This window comes from Anabrus simplex, chromosome 2, assembly GCF_040414725.1.
Source record: "Anabrus simplex isolate iqAnaSimp1 chromosome 2, ASM4041472v1, whole genome shotgun sequence".
In the NCBI taxonomy this organism is placed as follows: Eukaryota; Metazoa; Arthropoda; class Insecta; order Orthoptera; family Tettigoniidae; genus Anabrus; species Anabrus simplex.
Genome location: NC_090266.1, coordinates 214,489,107 through 214,506,954, shown reverse-complemented (window position 1 = coordinate 214,506,954; position 17,848 = coordinate 214,489,107). Strand labels below are relative to the sequence as shown.

At 38.0% G+C, this 17,848-nt stretch overlaps 1 protein-coding gene across 2 annotated transcripts in view; it reads left to right on the top strand.

Annotated features, from left to right (window-relative positions):
• Positions 1 to 3,188: 3,188 nt before the first annotated feature.
• Positions 3,189 to 17,848, top strand: part of LOC136862754 (uncharacterized protein C16C10.8) — a 121,240-nt gene continuing 106,580 nt past the window's right edge. The window contains exons 1-2 of one of the 2 annotated variants that reach the window (XM_067138986.2): positions 3,189 to 3,551; positions 5,985 to 6,192. The gene's annotated coding sequence lies outside the window, so the exon portion shown is untranslated. The remainder of the gene's footprint in view (positions 3,552 to 5,984; positions 6,193 to 17,848) is intronic. The other variant, XM_067138985.2, reaches the window with a different exon arrangement.

The following is a 17,848-nucleotide window of genomic DNA, read 5'->3' as shown; positions in this document are numbered from 1 at the left end:
GAGCTTCCACTCACGTCCCACGCCCTCAAATCCCGCCGACTATTCTGAATGACTTTCTAAGGTCCCTCACTCCAGATCATGCACTTCCACCTTATACTCCAGCTATCTCTGCTTCCACTCGTCAGTGTTCAGTCCTTTTACGTCCCATCACTCTCCCTGAGCTCACGTCCGTTCTTCATTCCTGCAAAACATCCACTCCCGGTCCTGATTATATCTCTTATGCCATGTTACAACAGTTGCCGACCAAAGCCCTACACGTGCTTGTTCAGTACTTTAATTTTGTGTTACATACTACGACTCCTCCTCCCGAGTGGAATACTTTTTTCCTCGTTCCGGTTCCAAAGCCTCGACGTCCAATGACCTCCCCTCACAATATTAGGGGACTAATTTTGCCGTCTTGTATACGCAAACTATTTCTCAAACTCCTGCTCCAAAGGTTTCTCTGGTACTTAGAATATTATTCCCTCCTTCCCAAGTATCAGTATGCTTACTGTAAGGGTCGAAATGCTCAGGATGCGATCAATATGCTTATAATAGACATCTTATTAGCTAAATCTCGAAAAGAACACACTATTGCTGTCTTCCTCGATATACGAGGTGCCTTTGATTCCGTCCCCCTGAATATGTTATGGGATGTGTTATCACAGAAAGGCATCCCAACCACCTTCATAACTCTTCTACGTCATCTGTTAACGTCTCGCACTCTAATCTTCAAACCTCCTCTCACTACGCCATCCCCTCGTCAAGCTACTGTCGGCGTCCCTCAAGGTGATATCTTCAGTGGAATACTGTTTGCTTTATATTTATCCGGCCTCGAACAACTTGCCCTCCAATCTGCCCGAATTCTTATGTATGCCCACGACATAGTTCAATACTTTTCCCATAAAGACGTAGATGTTGCTCGCAAATGCATAACACGGCTGCTCATTCAAGTTCAGTCCTGGTTACACACTCATGGGTTCTCTTTATCACCCGATAAATGCTCTGCAGTAATCTTTACTACCAAGCGGGTTTACAACTCCGAGCCTTTACTGTTCGATACTTATGAAATTCCCATACGTTCGCACCATAAATATCTTGGCATTATCCTTGACCGTAAATTACAATTTTCCCAACATATACAACACCTACGCAACTGTACTACCACGTATATTAACCTCCTAACATCCATTACACGTCGTTCGTGGGGAGCTGATCCTGCTACAGCAAAATTAGTCTACTGCTCCACCATCCGAGCTCGTTTCGACTACTGTGCACATATAATTGATCTTGCATCACCATCTGCCCTTCAATCCCTCAACACAATTCAAAACCACGCACTACGAGTTTGTTTTGGTGCGTTGTCTACCACACCTACTAATGCCTTATTAGTTGAAACTGGTGACCCTCCTCTTCTCCTTCGACGCAGATTTCTAGCATCTAAGTATCTCCTCAAACGACTTCTCGTGCTCTCCAATAACCTTCTCCCCAAAATACAATTACTCGCTCAATCATTCTCAGCACCTATCACACCTCCTTGCCGAGCCCTTGCCTTAATTTGGGCATTTGAGTCTGTCTCCCCTTTTAAATCTACTATTATTCGTAGTCATGTGCTACCATACTATTCTGTGGCATACGACGTGATTCAATATACTCCTACTATTATTCATTCTAAAGAATCTTCTTTTGCTATGCTCCCTTACCGGCTTTCATTTTTTCCTCTACATTCTAAAAAAGTTCGCATTTCATCCACTAATGCCTGTCCCAATTTTTATACTGATGGATCAAAAAATTCTTGTGGTGTCGGCGCTGCTTTTGATTACGAACAGACTCAGTATGCTGAATTGTTTCACTTATCGTCCCACTTTTCTATTTTTTCGGCTGAACTCCTTGCCATACGACAAACATTACTGTACATCAAACATTCATCCATACAATCTGCTAATATATTCACTGACTCTCTCTCCGTGCTCCAAACACTAAAATCTAACAAGTTTACGCTGAACTGGTATGTTTATAATGTCAAACACATCCTCTTCAATTTACACCAATCAGGTATCCAAATAACCCTCATTTGGATACCTGCACATAAGAACATACCAGGCAATGAACGAGCCGATCGCTTAGCGAAAGAGGCTTCCCTCTTATCTACAACCCCAGCTACATTTTCTGTTCCAGCCACAGATTTCATATCTCTCCTCAAATCACAACAACGACAAATATGGCAAGACACATGGACAACATCTGCATGTCAGAAGGGCAAATTCTATCATAGTCTCCAACCCATACTACCTACTACTTTCTGGTATCAACACGCCACCTACACTCGTCGTCATATCATCAATATCATACGTCTTCGCTTTAAACATTCCCTTACACCTCTCTATAAATTTCGATTTCGCTTACAACCGCATCCCCTATGCCATTGTGGATCTGTAGATGCTGATATCAATCATCTCTTTTTTCAATGCCCATTGTACAACTCTCCTCGCCGCTGCCTGTACTCCAACTTAATACAATACAATTATCCACTCCCCTCGTCAATTGCATGTCTCGTCTACAAGCCCTCTCCCACCATCATACGTATCTTAAATCAGTTCTTAGATCACTCTAATTTACAACTCTAACCCCACTTTCCCACAATACATTGACACTACTTACATATTTCATCATATTCTCATTTGCCTCCCGCCCTCCCTAACGCCTCCTCTTCAAACAAGACACATAGCTACCGTTTATTCTCATCTCCCCCTCCACCGATCGCGTGTACATTTTCATTGATTTTCATATCAACACACTGTCGCCCCTCTTCATCTTTTGTTTACGATTTCACTGACACTTTGCCCCCTCTACATCCCCCCATATACGTTGCTCAGATATTTCTTTCCATCTGTCCAAAGTCCTACACTCTCACATATATCCACCCCTCCGTCGTTCCCCTGCCCTCTCCTGCTTGTCCCTTATATGTTGGCCCGGTGTGTATGTTTTGTAGAAGTCGCTGAGACGGCCACTCTAGCGTGAAGATTAGTATAACTTGTGTCCCTGTGCTTTTCCTATATCTCCTAGTCTTGTATACGTATTTCCTCACTCTCAATTGTCTAGGTGATACGTCTTTTCCTGAACTACTTCAAGTGCTTTGAACCCATTTGTGAGTCTGCTGCATCGTCTACTTCCCTCAATCTTCAAGTACTTCGTACTCAGAAAACATTGTCAACTGCATTGGTGTACTACTTTATTGAAATTGTGTGCGTGTGTAGAACTAGTACAAATATAATACAGTATTGTGTCTGGGTGAAATAACGAGCCCAAATCAACTTCACGAACAGAACAGAACAGAACATTTGAAGTAGCAGAAGAAGAAATTTCATATTTCTTGTTAGTGGGTAAAATTACGTGCCCAATAACCTTCACAATTGGGGAGAATAAGAAGAATACTGTATTCTTAGACGTGGATTACACGTGTTTTGTGTTGCTCGTGGAACCGGTATTTTGGAAATATTTCCTATCGGTTCCAATTACTTAGAATATCTTCAAGATTCTATGATAACGTGACGAAATCCGTGTGTCCACGGGTGAGTAATTTTATTTCTTTTTGTTCATAAAAAGCAGAGTGCGCACGGGTCTTTGATAACATTATATTAAACAAAAATCTACTTGACATTGATTTTGAATTTGTATAAGCATGGAGGAAATTTGAATAGTGGTTAAGTAAGAACTCTGTTGTTAAGATTACACTTCGCTGGGCAGTTCGCATTTTTAAGAAGGTGAAAATAATGCGAAAATGGTGTGAAATGATATGGTAATTTAAGAAGATTACAGGAGAGATCATACCTTTATACTTATGTGAATCTTCTCACAAACTTTCTAAGTACTGGAACTTAACAAATTTGCTGAATTGTCCCTAAAGGTGCGTCCACACCAAGATGTTTTCATTAACTTCGTTAATAAACATTGGTAATGGACAATGTTCATGAACATTTCTGTCTTGTTCATTAACTTTTCGAGCATGTTGATAAACAAGATTTCTTTAACTTCTGGGAATGAAACTTTTCATTAACGTTTCGTGTTTTCGTTTACATTTCGGTTCGCACATGCGCTAAGACTCAATTACAACACGCAAATTCGTAGCGCGGAATACAATACTTTTTTTAAATTTTTCGAAATCGACTGTCGAATCGCAAGCAACTCGTATACACCATACAAATACTTAAGTGAAGTCGTTAATGTTATGATTGGGATAACAGAGAAAACCGGCATCATCTTTGATAAAGCCATTCCTGCATTAAAAAATGACTATACACCATACAAATACAAAAGTGAAGTCGTTAATGTTATGATTGGGATTACAGAGAAAACCAGCATCATCTTTGATAAAGCCATTCCTGCATTAAAAAACGACTATCTCAAAATATTAAACACACGTCCTAATAAACCGACGAATCACAAGCCTAACCCCACCCCTACGTGTACAATAGCCACTCCTCGTACCCCTCCACCTACATCCCTCTCCACAGCTAACATAAGCCCCAGACGCACTCATAGTAGAACACAGCAAGTCTCCAAACACATCGGTACATGACCTCCACAACAACTCTTTCACTTCCATACATACACCGGACATTCCTTCATACACACACTATACTTACATTAGCTTATCTTTACAGATAACAACCACAACACGAACATAGACGTCAGAGGTGTCGCCACCAACAGCTTCTAATTAAAATTTAAACTCAAGTCTTGCAGTTTATCATAAAAAACTTTTTCAAGTACATCAACAGTTGGATTACATAGTACAAAAAAAATAATTTCATGACAAGGTTTCTTACCACGTATCAATATGACACATTTCAGCCATAGAACAATCTCGAAGATTGCCCCATACAACTAAATCAGCATGATACAGAAGCACAGGAACCACAAGGAAGATTGAAGAATGAAATCCATGCAACATGAACTCAAATTTTAATAAGCGTTTTAACAACCTATATATACCATATTTTAGTGTGTTTAACTTTTTAAGTGTTATATACTGTGGCCTATGTATTTTAATAGGCTATGTTTAATGTACTCATGTCTAATGTACACTCAATAGGTTTTAGTTTAATGTAACCTTTACCACCACCTTTGATCATAGTTATTTTAACTTCACACTACTACAATGTATTTCATTTCCATACCCATTAGACATCTGGATGATCTAACATAACATCTTTGTGATTTTGTCTAATGGCTGTAATATAATTATATATTAGCTGATGATGGCCATGATAGGCCGAAACCGGTACAAATGTAAATCCATTTACAATAAATAAGTATTGATCGGTGGAACACTTTTCTTATCTATACATATGTATTTATTGCATTCGTTGAAAACAAAAAGGAAAAAGCGGTGGTGGCAAAGAAAACTGTATGAAGAGAGATGCAATACTCAATTGTTAAAAACGATCGGTCATGAAACAGATGACAATTTAAAATTTTTTACGAGAATATCACCCGGGCATGAGGGCAGCAATTTCACTCCAAGCATCGTCCTTTTCTTAGGTATTGTAATAGAACTCGTCCTTGGGGTTCCATAGAATGGGATACTTGTGGTAGTACCCCAGGAGGATATGAGAATTATCCTGGGACAATTCCCTTTCAACTTGAAATTACCTTTCACACTCTTCCTTCACTTCACTTGCATGAGCGAGATCGCATATGCATAGGCGGAAGCAGTCGGCTCATACTGTTCGGGCTACCCCACTCGTCATCAACCGTCCACACTGAGCACGAACAGAGCACGTGCTCACTTTGAGGTACTGACAACATTCGGATCGGGCTCTACTCATCTGAGCAAAACTGGGCAAACGAATGCTCATTCGGGGCGAATGCTCAAGTGTATACGCGGCTTAAGGCCTGCAAATTATAAGGTGACGTGATCAGTGGGGCAAACCCTCTCGCCCGTTTTAATGATATTATAGCATGGGATAAATAGTGGAAATCTTATTTTGTGTTACTTGTAGAGGCAGTATCATTGGCCGGAATTTCATGGACTGCGATGCGTCTTCCAGAACAAAACTGAACTTGATTGTGTTACCAACTACCACGGATGAAAAAAAAATCCTAAACAATGTCAACCAATGGTGGAACAAGGCCAGAATGTGCTGGCACTTCTGTGATGTCATACTTGTGGGATCTGCCTGAATGGTGGGGGTTTCCGGTGGGGAGAAGGTAAAATTAGTCAATAGTTTTTATTTTATCTCTTCCTTCTTCTCCTGCTGCCTACACTCCACCTGTCCCCTCTTATCCTATCTTACATTTATTTACATCTTACAGTATATATTTGCACCTGGCATAGTCCAGGATCTGCTAGTATGTGCTCTGCGGCTTTGGGCCGTGCACCTTTGTGACGGCATTGGGTGGTTGAGATTTACACTAACAGCAGATAATTTGAAAGGAGGACTTTTTGACACAATGTACAAATATATTATAGATCAAGCGTAGCAAAACTAGGGGCCACTAGATTGGGTAAAACTTGAATAACTGGTTGAATCAATGATCTGCGTATAGGGCTGTTGCTCAGGTGGCAAATTTCTTATCGGTTGTTTACCTTGCTTTTTTTGAAACATTTTCAAAGAACCTGAAAATTCATGAAACATTTCCCTGGATTCATTATTCCAATCCCTTACCCCTTGTCCTATCAATGAATATTTGCTCCAATTTGTCCTCATGAATTCCAACTTCATCTTCATATTATTATCTTTCCTACATTTAAAAGCTCCGCTTAAATTTATTATTCGGGAGATAGTAGGTTCGAACCCCACTGACGGCAGCCCTGAAAATGGTTTTCCGTGGTTTCCCATTTTCACACCAGGCAAATGCTGGGGCTGTACCTTAATTAAGGCCACGGCCGCTTCCTTCCCACTCCTAGACCTTTCGTCGCCGTAAGACCTATCTGTGTCGGTGCGACGTAAACAACTAGCAAAAAAAAAATTATTATTCTACTAATGTCATTCCCTACCATCTCTCCACTGACAGCTCGGAACATATTACTTACTGTAGGATGCTAATTAGTTTATTAACAATACCACCGTATCAATACATTAAAATTTTAAACAATTAGGAATTTATCATTGTTTACCATATGAATGTGAAACATGTTTTGCCTTTCATAGAAGGCATCATCAGTCACTGTACCTCCTCAAGGTTTGTATTTAAATTATAATTACTAAGAATTAATATTAACATATTTACAGTAGGAGCAGTCTATAGAGAAAATAATGTTCGTTATTAATATGAATAACGACATATCAGCCGTTGGCTGTTGATTACTAGTTGTGTAAGGCATAAGTGTCATCAGCAGATGTCCGACTTGTAATTCTGACCCTACACTTTTTGAAATGGTAGGAAATGTAATTACAAAGATTTATATGAACATATTTACATGGGAGCAGTCTAAGGAAAAAGATACAAGTGGGCCGATGACCTTCGATGTTAGGCCCCTTAAAACAACAAGCAAGCAAAAGATACAAGTAATCAGCACCAATGCGTAAAACCACAATATCGGTCGTTGGCAGCTGATCATTAGTTGTGAAAAAAGGTACAATACTCTGTATTAATGTGTATTACAACTTATCAGCCATTGGCTGTTGATTGCTAGTTGTGTAAGGCACGGGTATAGTGCACATTGGTATCACCCAAATATCACTATAAAATTTGTCACAAATGGAACATAATAATTGCTTTTACACATATCAAGTGAAAAATCTGCGGCAAATTAAGAAATATTCGATTTTTGGAGAATGTTATGTATACATACTTTACCATTTTACAAGTTCATTTGGTGTTGCGCTCACAGTATGTCTTTTGTCTTACACTTTCAACAATTTTGTGTGTGATATATGTGTTCACTGAAATTCTTTGCTTTTGTTTCATTGCTTCACTTGTCAATGACATCATTTCATGAATTGTATCGCGATATGCAATATTTAATAGGCGACAACATGGTATGGCCAATGTACATAAGAAAAATTCAGTGGACTAGTGATGTATTGGTCCAGGGATCATGCTATTTTTCTGTTGACCTCCATTTTGCTGTTTGAACTGGCCGCTCTAGTCATATGGACAAAGATAATGAGAATCTACAGACATAGCACTCCCATTCCACGGTGCTAGCCCTGGACCTGAAGAAAGTAACAAAAGACTGCACCAGCAGCGGAGTACGACATAAACCAGTCCTGTCTACAAGCCTTAAGTATGTTTTCATATTTCTCAAATAACGACGGTATTTCTTAATTTGCCGCAGATTTTTCACTTGATATGTGTAAAAGCAATTATTATGTTCCATTTGTGACAAATTGGGTGATACCTATGCGCATCGTACCCTGTAAGGCACATAACAGCATCCATCAGCAGTGGTCCGACTTGAAACTTTCACACTGCACTATTAGAAATGTAAGGAAAAGTAATTAGCAAGATTTATATTAACATATTTACATGGGAGCAGTCTAAGGAAAAAGAATACAAATGTTCAACACCAATGTGTATAGCTCTATTTCTGTCGGCTGATGATCACCCGTTGTGACAAAGTAACTACACTATGTCTAGCAGAAGTGGTCTGACTTTGGAATTCAAATATTACATTATTTGGAATGCTAGGAAAAACATTGCAGCACATTGAGGGATTGCCAAATGAGGCTCCATTCAGGAGCGTAGTCTTAAACTGGAAAAGCTATCTCGTTAAAGTCCTAGGTTCAAGAATTTGGCTCTCAATAAGCGAATGGTGAATTAATTGGCGTAAAAGGAAACTTGATTGGAGTGTCTTAAATTGTTTAGGCTTAATTTAGGTGTAGTTGAAAAGAAAGGTCGAATAAGTACATAGGTGCATTGTGAATGACAACAATGACAGCCGTTAGTTGTTGATAATAGTTGTTTCAAGGGAACATGTTGCGGGGTTTAGAATCACTCGGCTAAATTTGAGTTTTGTACATACATACACATACAGTATCATTGTAGACTGTTATGCCTTTCAGCGTTCAGTCTGCAAGCCTCTGCGAGTTTACTAAACATCGCCACAATCCTCGATTTGCAACTATTGTTGTGGCCTCATTTAGTTCTATATCTCTTATCTTTAAATCGTTAGAAACTGAGTCTAACCATTGTCGTCTTGGTCTACCTCTACTTCCCTTAAGGGCCCCATACACGCGCAGACTTAGTCGGAGGTAAGTCTGCACAAACCAGTCTCTTCAGACATGTCTCTGTGTGTATGGCCGATAAGTCTGCCGACAAAAAGTCTGCAGGCATGTCTCTGACATTCTGGCGCTGCTTGAATTCAGCCGGAGACTTGCGACGAAAGCACTATCTCAGAGTTGCGGCAATAAATGTAAACATGGTAACCTACAAATATTAAAACTGAAATTTTTTTTGCGCGTCTTTTTCGTGCAGAGCGCTACATTATGTCCAAATAAAAACTCATATTCTATACCGACTATCTAATTAATTTCGATTCGTATATATTTTTCAACCATCCGAAGCGCAAAATCTTAAAACAGAAAACAGCTGAGCGCGTCGTATTCAACTTCCTCAGTAAATAATCATTTCGTCTGAGCGTGTGTGTACAACTGCATACTTCCGACTTAATTCCCGGAGGCAAGTCTGTGCAGGTAAGTATTCCAAAAGTCTGCGCGTGTATGGGGCCCTTTACCCTCCATAACAGAGTCCATTATTCTCCTAGGTAACCTATCCTCCTCCATTCGCCTCACATCACCCCACCACTAAAGCCTGTTAATGCGTACAGCTTCATCCATAGAGTTCATTCCTAAATTAGCCTTTATCTCCTCATTCCGAGTACCCTCCTGCCATTGTTCCCACCTGTTTTTACCAGCAATCATTCTTGCTTCTTTCATGTCTGTTACTTCTAACTTATGAATAAGATATCCTGAGTCCACCCAGCTTTCGCTCCCATAAGGCAAAGTTGGTCTGAAAACAGACCGATGTAAAGATAGTTTCGCGTGGGAGCTGACTTCCTTCTTACAGAATACTGTTGATCGCAACTGTGAGCTCACTGCATTAGCTTTACGACACCTTGATTCAATCTCACTATATTACAATCCTGGCAGAATACACAACCTATGTACTTGAAATTATCGAACTATTCTAACTTTGTATCACCAATCTGACATTCAGTTCTGTTGAATTTCTTACCTACTGACATCAATTTAGTCTTCGAGAGGCTAATTTTCATACCATACTCATGGCACCTATTTTTAAGTTCCAGGATATTAGACTGCAGGCTTTCTGCACAATCTGCCATTAAGACCAAGTCGTCAGCATAGGCCAGACTGCTTACTGCATTTCCACCTAACGGAATCCTTCACTGCCATTTTATACTTTTCAGCAGATGATCCATGTATACTATGAACAGCGAAGGTGAAAGATTACAGCCTTGTCTAACCCCTGTAAGTACCCTGAACCTAGAACTCATTCTACCATCAATTCTCACTGTAGCCCAATTGTCAACACAAATGCCTTTGATTGATTTTAATAATCTACCTTTAATTCCATAGTCCCCCAGTATAGCGAACATCTTTTCCCTCGGTACCCTGTCATATGCTTTCTCTAGATCTATGAAACATAAACACAACTGCATATTCCTCTCGTAGCATTTTTCAATTACCTGGTGCATACTGAAAATCTGATCCTGACAGTCTCTCTGTGGTCCGAAACCACACTGGCTTTCATCCAACTTCCTCTCAACGACTGATCGCACCCTCCCTTCCAAGATACCAGTGAATACTTTGCCTGGTATACTAATCAGTGAGATACCTCGATAATTGTTACAATCCTTCCTGTTTCCTTGCTTATAGATGAGTGCAATTACTGCTTTTGTCCAATCTGAAGGTACCTTACCAACACTCAGTGCTAATCTTACTACTCTGTGAAGCCATTTCATCCCTGCCTTCCCATTATACTTCACCATTTCAGGTCTGATTTCATCTATTCCTGCTGCTTTATGACAATGGAGTTTATTTACCATCCTTTCCATTTCCTCAAGCGTAATTTCACAAACATAATTTTCCTCCTCCCCATGAGCTTCGCTGTTCGCAACACCACAATGATGATTTCCTTTTACGTTGAGATAATGTTCAAAATATTCCCTCCACCTCTCCAGTGATTCCCTGGGATCTATTATGAGTTTACCTGAATTACTCAAAACGCTGTTCATTTCCTTTTTCCCTCCCTTCCTAAGATTCTTTATTACTGTCCAGAAAGGTTTCCCTGCTGCTTGACCTAGCCTTTCGAGGTTATTACCAAAAATCTTCCCACAACTTCTTTTTTGATTCAACAACTATTTGTTTCGCTCTGTTGCTTTCATCTACGTACAAATCCCTGTCTGTGTCAGCCCTTGTTCGGAGCCATTTCTGATAAGCCTCCTTTTTACGTTTACAAGCTGCTTTCACTTCATCATTCCACCAAGATGTTCGATTTTTCCCGTCTTTACACACAGTTGTTCCTAGGCATTCCCTAGCTGTTTCTACTACAGCATCCCTGTATGCCACCCATTCACTTTCTATATTCTGAACCTGCTTACTGCCTACTGTTCGAAACTTCTCACTAATCATATCCATGTACTTCTAATTTCCTCTTCCTGGAGATTTTCTACCCTTATTCGTTTGCAGACAGATTTCACCTTCTCTACCCTAGGCCTAGATATACTTAGTTCACTACAGATCAGATAGTGATCTGTATCATCGAAAAATCCAAAAAAAACCCGTACATTCCTAACAGACTTCCTGAATTCGATGTCGGTTAAGATATAGTCCATTATGGATCTGGTATCCCTAGCCTCCCATGTGTAGCAGTGAATAGCCTTATGTTTGGAGAATGTATTTGTAACTGCTAAACCCATACTAGCACAGAAGTCCACCAAATGCTTCCCATTCCCATTAGCTTCCATATCTTCCCCACATTTACCAATCACCCTTTCGTATCCTTCAGTTCTATTCCCAACTCTCACATTGAAATCGCCCATTAGCACTATTCTATTCTTGCTGTTGACCCTGACCACGATGTCACTCAATGCTTCATAAAACTTGTCAACTTCATCCTCATCTGCACCCTCACATGGTGAATACACGGAGACAATTCTAGTCCTAATTCCTCCAACTGACAAATCTACCCACGTCATTTGCTCATTTACGTGCCTAACAGAAATTATATTGCATGCAATTGTGTTCCTGATATAGAGCCCTACCCCAGACTCTGCCCTTCCCTTTCTAACACCCGTCAATTACACTTTATAATCTATCTCTTCCTCGTTATCTTTCCTTACCCGAATATCACTTACTTGTAGCACATCCAGATGCATCCTCTTTGCTGACTCAGCCAGTTCTACATTCTTTCTTCCATAAGCCCCATTAATATTGATAGCTCCCCATCGAATTCCATTTAGTTTGCCAAGTTGTTTCAAAGGAGTCCCTCGCCTGTCAAATGGGAGTGGGACTCCGTTGCTCCCATAGGTCCGAGGCTTGCTTAAAATGTTCTGAGCTCGGTAAATTCATGAAGCAGGATGTTACCTTACTTGCACATAGTCCAAGTGAGGATCTCTCCTCTAACGGGTTATGGACCACCGGTGAATTGTATAGTCCTAGCCGCCTGAGCACATGGAGGTCCATGATTCGGAATATGTCCGAGATGCCCACTCCCATTCCATAGCAAGTGGTATCCCGACTGTCAGGACCACTTACTAGGCCACTCAGCCGTTGACGATGGTTCACGAACTAGGACGTACTTCAGTAACCCACACCATGAACCATATTACATATTACATTTTTCAGAATGCTATGTAAAATATTCTAGCGTGAGAATGGTTAATTTAGGCCTTATTTGGAGGTAATATCATAAAATTAAAAAATGAAGAACAACAGGTCGAAATCTTTGGCTTGTGATGTTAGCCTCGTAAAATAAAATTGTGATTCAACATTTGGCGTAGTTCGTAGCAAAGGAATCAAATGCCAAAGTACACTACGACTTGGTCGGAGTGTCACGGCATAGGACGAGTCCTCATCAATCTTATCTGTGATGTGAAGTTGTAGAGGCACAACATGATGGTGTTGGTGTGTGCTGGATGCTAGCGTGTTGATCGTAATCTGTGGTGGATGGTGTGGAAGCCAAGTGTATGTAGATTGTCTGTAATTGAGATATTATTGTTATTAAATTGATGTCAAAAGAAATGATCTAGGCAGTAAAAATGAGTAAAGATTAGTATCACATACCCGATAGGCCGCTGAGAAGTTACTTGTTGTGGTTGAGTGTTGTCGGACTAATGAAGCTAGCTCTGCTACTACTCCGCGCATTGCGTTCGTGAGGTCATAGTAAAGGGGGAAGCGCTTGGGAGGGAGGAGCTATGGGCTTGTTGTCCACGCGCAGAGGAAAGTTGACGGAAAGGTAGGAGGTAGAGTGGAGGTGCCACTAATTTGGGTAAAACTTGAATATCAGCCAACACTTCAACACATATACAACACTCTTAGTTGCAGCAGCTAATACCACTATAGTTCTAATCGACATTATAATAAAAGACTCCTTACCAAAATCTAAATAATATACATAATTTCAACTCCCATATGTTATTATTCATGCAGTAGCTATCAACAACGCTACATCCCCAATTCGATTTGATAAAGCTGTTAATAAACCTGCATTATAAGTTTTAACATTTTGATAATAAATGACTAAACAATAAGAAACAAGACCTTATCCCTCCCATCCTAATAAAATTCTAATTAAATTTGGTCTAATAATTAAAAATATTTTTGACAAAACAAAAATTAAAACCAAAATAATAAAGGGATTAATAGTTAAATCACCATGTATATATTCGTCACTATAAAAAATCACTAAAGATGAAATAAATAATAGGGTCAGTCAGGGTAATTATGAGACAGACAAAAAAAGGGGGGAAAATGAGACACTCAAATTTTTCTGCTCTGATTAATGATCTCAACACTTTGCATGAATGATGTTATATATCAGTCTTATATCCATTATGATAATTGAAAAGTCTACGTACTATGTATCTACCAGTAGACAAGGTTTTCCTGAGTGGTGTTTTTTCTAACCAAAAAAATTTCATGTGTTGCACTTTGTATTTTGTTACTCTGACTCAGTCCAAAAATCCAGGGAAGTGTTTGTGGTTTTATTTCATAGTATACGGGAGAACCTTCCTTTTCAGCTTGTAAACACAATGTTAAGTTTTTGATTTGAGAAGAAAATTCATTTTAAAAAACGGGGGTAAATATGAGACATCATGAGGGTAAAAGTGAGACACTTCTAGGGGAAAAATGAGACACTTGGTACACTTGTTTCTGTACCTAAATATTTATCCTACTTTCAAAAATCAAACGCACTGACAAAACCAAAGAGTGGACCCAACAGCAAAGGTGATATCATCTGAAGAGTATTCTCAGCTTATGAGCGAAAAGCAGAAACCAGTTCATAAGAAGAATAGAAAGGGTACTGATATTCAAAAGCCAACAGTTCCAGCAGTAAGACCTCCATCTAAGACAAGAGCAAAAGTTTATTCGTCTGACTCAGCTTCAAGCAAAGGTGAAGATTGGCAAGGTAGCGGTGGCAGTCTTGATGAAGTTGATCTACTTGACACAGATGCTGAGGAAATGTCATGACAGATGTAAATCTGGGTGACTTTGTACTTGTGCTTTTTGAAAATTGAAAGTTGTGGAAAGCAGCATTCTTTTCAATATAAACATGTTGCCACTGTTCATAAAGTACTGGAAGGTAGAGACATGCAAATTATGTGTCTCAATTGAGTGGACAATAACAAAACTGCGTTAGGCTTAACAAAAATGTCATATCCGTTGTGGAAAAGTCAAAATTACTGGCGAAATTGCCTGTTCCAATAATAACAGGGAAATATAGAGGCATTACATTTGCATTCCCAGGAACAGTTAATGTTTTTGAAAAAGAAAAAAAAACAGAACTACATTTTCTGCTAACCCACTTTTAGCCAAGTGAAATGTCTCATTTTTTCACCATTCTGATTACAATGGGCATTATATATTTATTTAGTATCATTAAAATGTAACATAAATTCAGACGTAAAGCTCAGGTACCATTTAATTAGATGGTATAATGTCAACAATCTATACTACATAATTTTTGTCAGCAAAATGTATAAAGATGTATCTCAAGCCTAAATTTTGTGTTATCAAAACATGGCCATTTTGTTCCTATAATAAAACTGAGGAAAGTGTTGCAAACTATTACACCCAGATTTTTTTCTGTCTTCCTTTGACCCTAAACTGTCTCACAATTACCATATTAACTCTCCAACATGATTTTACAGTCTGCTACAATACTGTCTCACTTTTCCCCTGGGTTGTCTCATAATTCCCCCTTTTGTGGGTTAAAAATGAGACGCACATTTATATTTATTTTTCAAAAGTTAATGAATATATAGTAATCTGTAGTTTCCATTGCTTTTTGTAACACCAGTCACAACTTATTATGATTATTTGCATAATTGTCACTGTTGTAGTTTGTAATTTATGAACAAAGTTGTAAAAAATGTCTCATATTTACCCTGACTGACCCTACAAATCCTATAAATAATAATGATATTCAATCAAACAAAAAAGTTGTAACAATTGAACTTCTGTTCAAATTTAACACCTCTCACTCAACGAAAATTACTAATTCAAGTATAATAAAATAAAATCCTATTATAATTATAATTATTGCCACAATAAACAATAATAAAAAAACTCAGAAAACAAATAGACAATGATAATAAAATGGTTTAAAGTAGCTTCCCTCAACTCTGGAATCACAAACCAAGATTTTTATATTAAACTGTTTAAACACAATATACACAAATCTCCCTTTAATACTAAAATATTTAATGTTAACCAATGGAGTAATAATAAAATAAATTCACGATTATATCCTCTAGAACTTGAATAAATTCCAGAATATAATATACCATGTTGACTATAAGCATATAAATATAATGTGTATACCGCTCTATAAATGACAATAACATCAGTGCAACTATAGTTATTCATGATCATGCATCCAATCTATTAAATAATCCAATTTCACCTATTAAATTTAAAGATGGGGGTGCAGCCATATATTTGAAGAACTAAGAAGAAATCACCATATAGCCATCGAAGGTTTAAAATTCATTAAATCCTTTCTTACCAGTATACTTCAACTACCAAGTCATTCATACGTAATGTTAGCCAATGCAAATAAACAAGAGGAACATAATCCATGAGCAATTGTTAGAGTATAACTTCTACTGAAACCTCAAATGCCCAGTGTTATTAAACCCCGTAGTACAATTCCTATATGTGAAATGGAAGAATAAGCAATTAAAGCTTTTAAATCAGTTTGATATAAACATACTAAACTAACTAGCACACCACCTACTAAACTAATCGCAACTCAAATATAATTATACCTCAACCCTAATGAAACCATTATCGAATAAACACGTAATAACCCATATCCGCCAAACTTTCATAATACAGCTGCTAAAACTATAGACCCAGAAACAGGAGCTTCTGTGTGTGCTTTGGGTAATCATAAATGAACAAGAAATATAGGAATTTTTACTAAAAATGCTAAAATCAAAACCAAATATAATGAAACATTAAATGCATTTACCAATAATCTTAAATCCAAATTACCATTAATTCTATAGATATTAAATAATCCCACTAATAGGGGTAATGAAGCTAATAAGGTCTAAAATAATAAATATACTCCAGCCTGTAAACGGTCAGGTTGATATCCCCAACCCAAAATTAAAATCAGAGTTGGAATTAAGGTACTTTACAAAAAAAAAAAAAAAAAAAAAAAAAAAAAAACTTCTAAAAGTACAATATAACATTAACAACAAAAATAAGATATAGACTTGAAACAACTGATTATAAAACTTAATACAATAAATTGACTCTCTCACCATAATCATCAATGCACAAATTCAAAAACTTAACGAAATAAGCCAATAAGATAAAATATCACGCCCAAAATAATAATAATAAATTACCAAAATCTCCAGATAAAATACATCCTCAAAAAAAGTTATAAAAAATATTACAGATTGAACCACTCAACAAAAAAAACACAGTGGGATTAAAAGTATAATTATAAATATGAACTTTAACATTGTAAGACTCTAAATGTTTGAAAAAAATCATTACCATGCGTACGAATTATAGAAACCAGTACATATAACCTTAATGCCTCCTCACATTCAGAAAATGTTAAAAAAACCATACTAAAATATAGTTCATAATAAACAAAAATTAACCGGGCGAGTTGGCCGTGCGCATAGAGGCGCGCAGCTGTGAGCTTGAATCCGGGAGATAGTAGGTTCGAATCCCACTATCGGCAGCCCTGAAAATGGTTTTCCGTGGTTTCCCATTTTCACACCAGGCAAATGCCGGGGCTGTACCTTAATGAAGGCCACGGCCGCTTCCTTCCAACTCCTAGGCCTTTCCTGTCCCATCGTCGCCATAAGACCTATCTGTGTCGGTGCGACGTAAAGCCCCTAGCAAAAAAAAAATATATATATAAATAAAGTAAACCAAATAGGCTTAATAAAATAAATTTTAAACTCAACATGGACAATAAATGTTCATGTTTGGAACAAAAAGCCCATACTCCTATTAAAAATACTAAAATCAAGATAACTCAACTTACACTTATTACCATTTTTTTAGCAGTTTAATAAAAACACTGGTCTTGTAAACCAATATTAAGACATTTCTTCTAAAACTCAGAGAAAAGAAAATTCTTCTGAGTAATCCCAAAAATTAATATTTTACACTAAACTATCCTATAAATTATAAATCTGAGAATC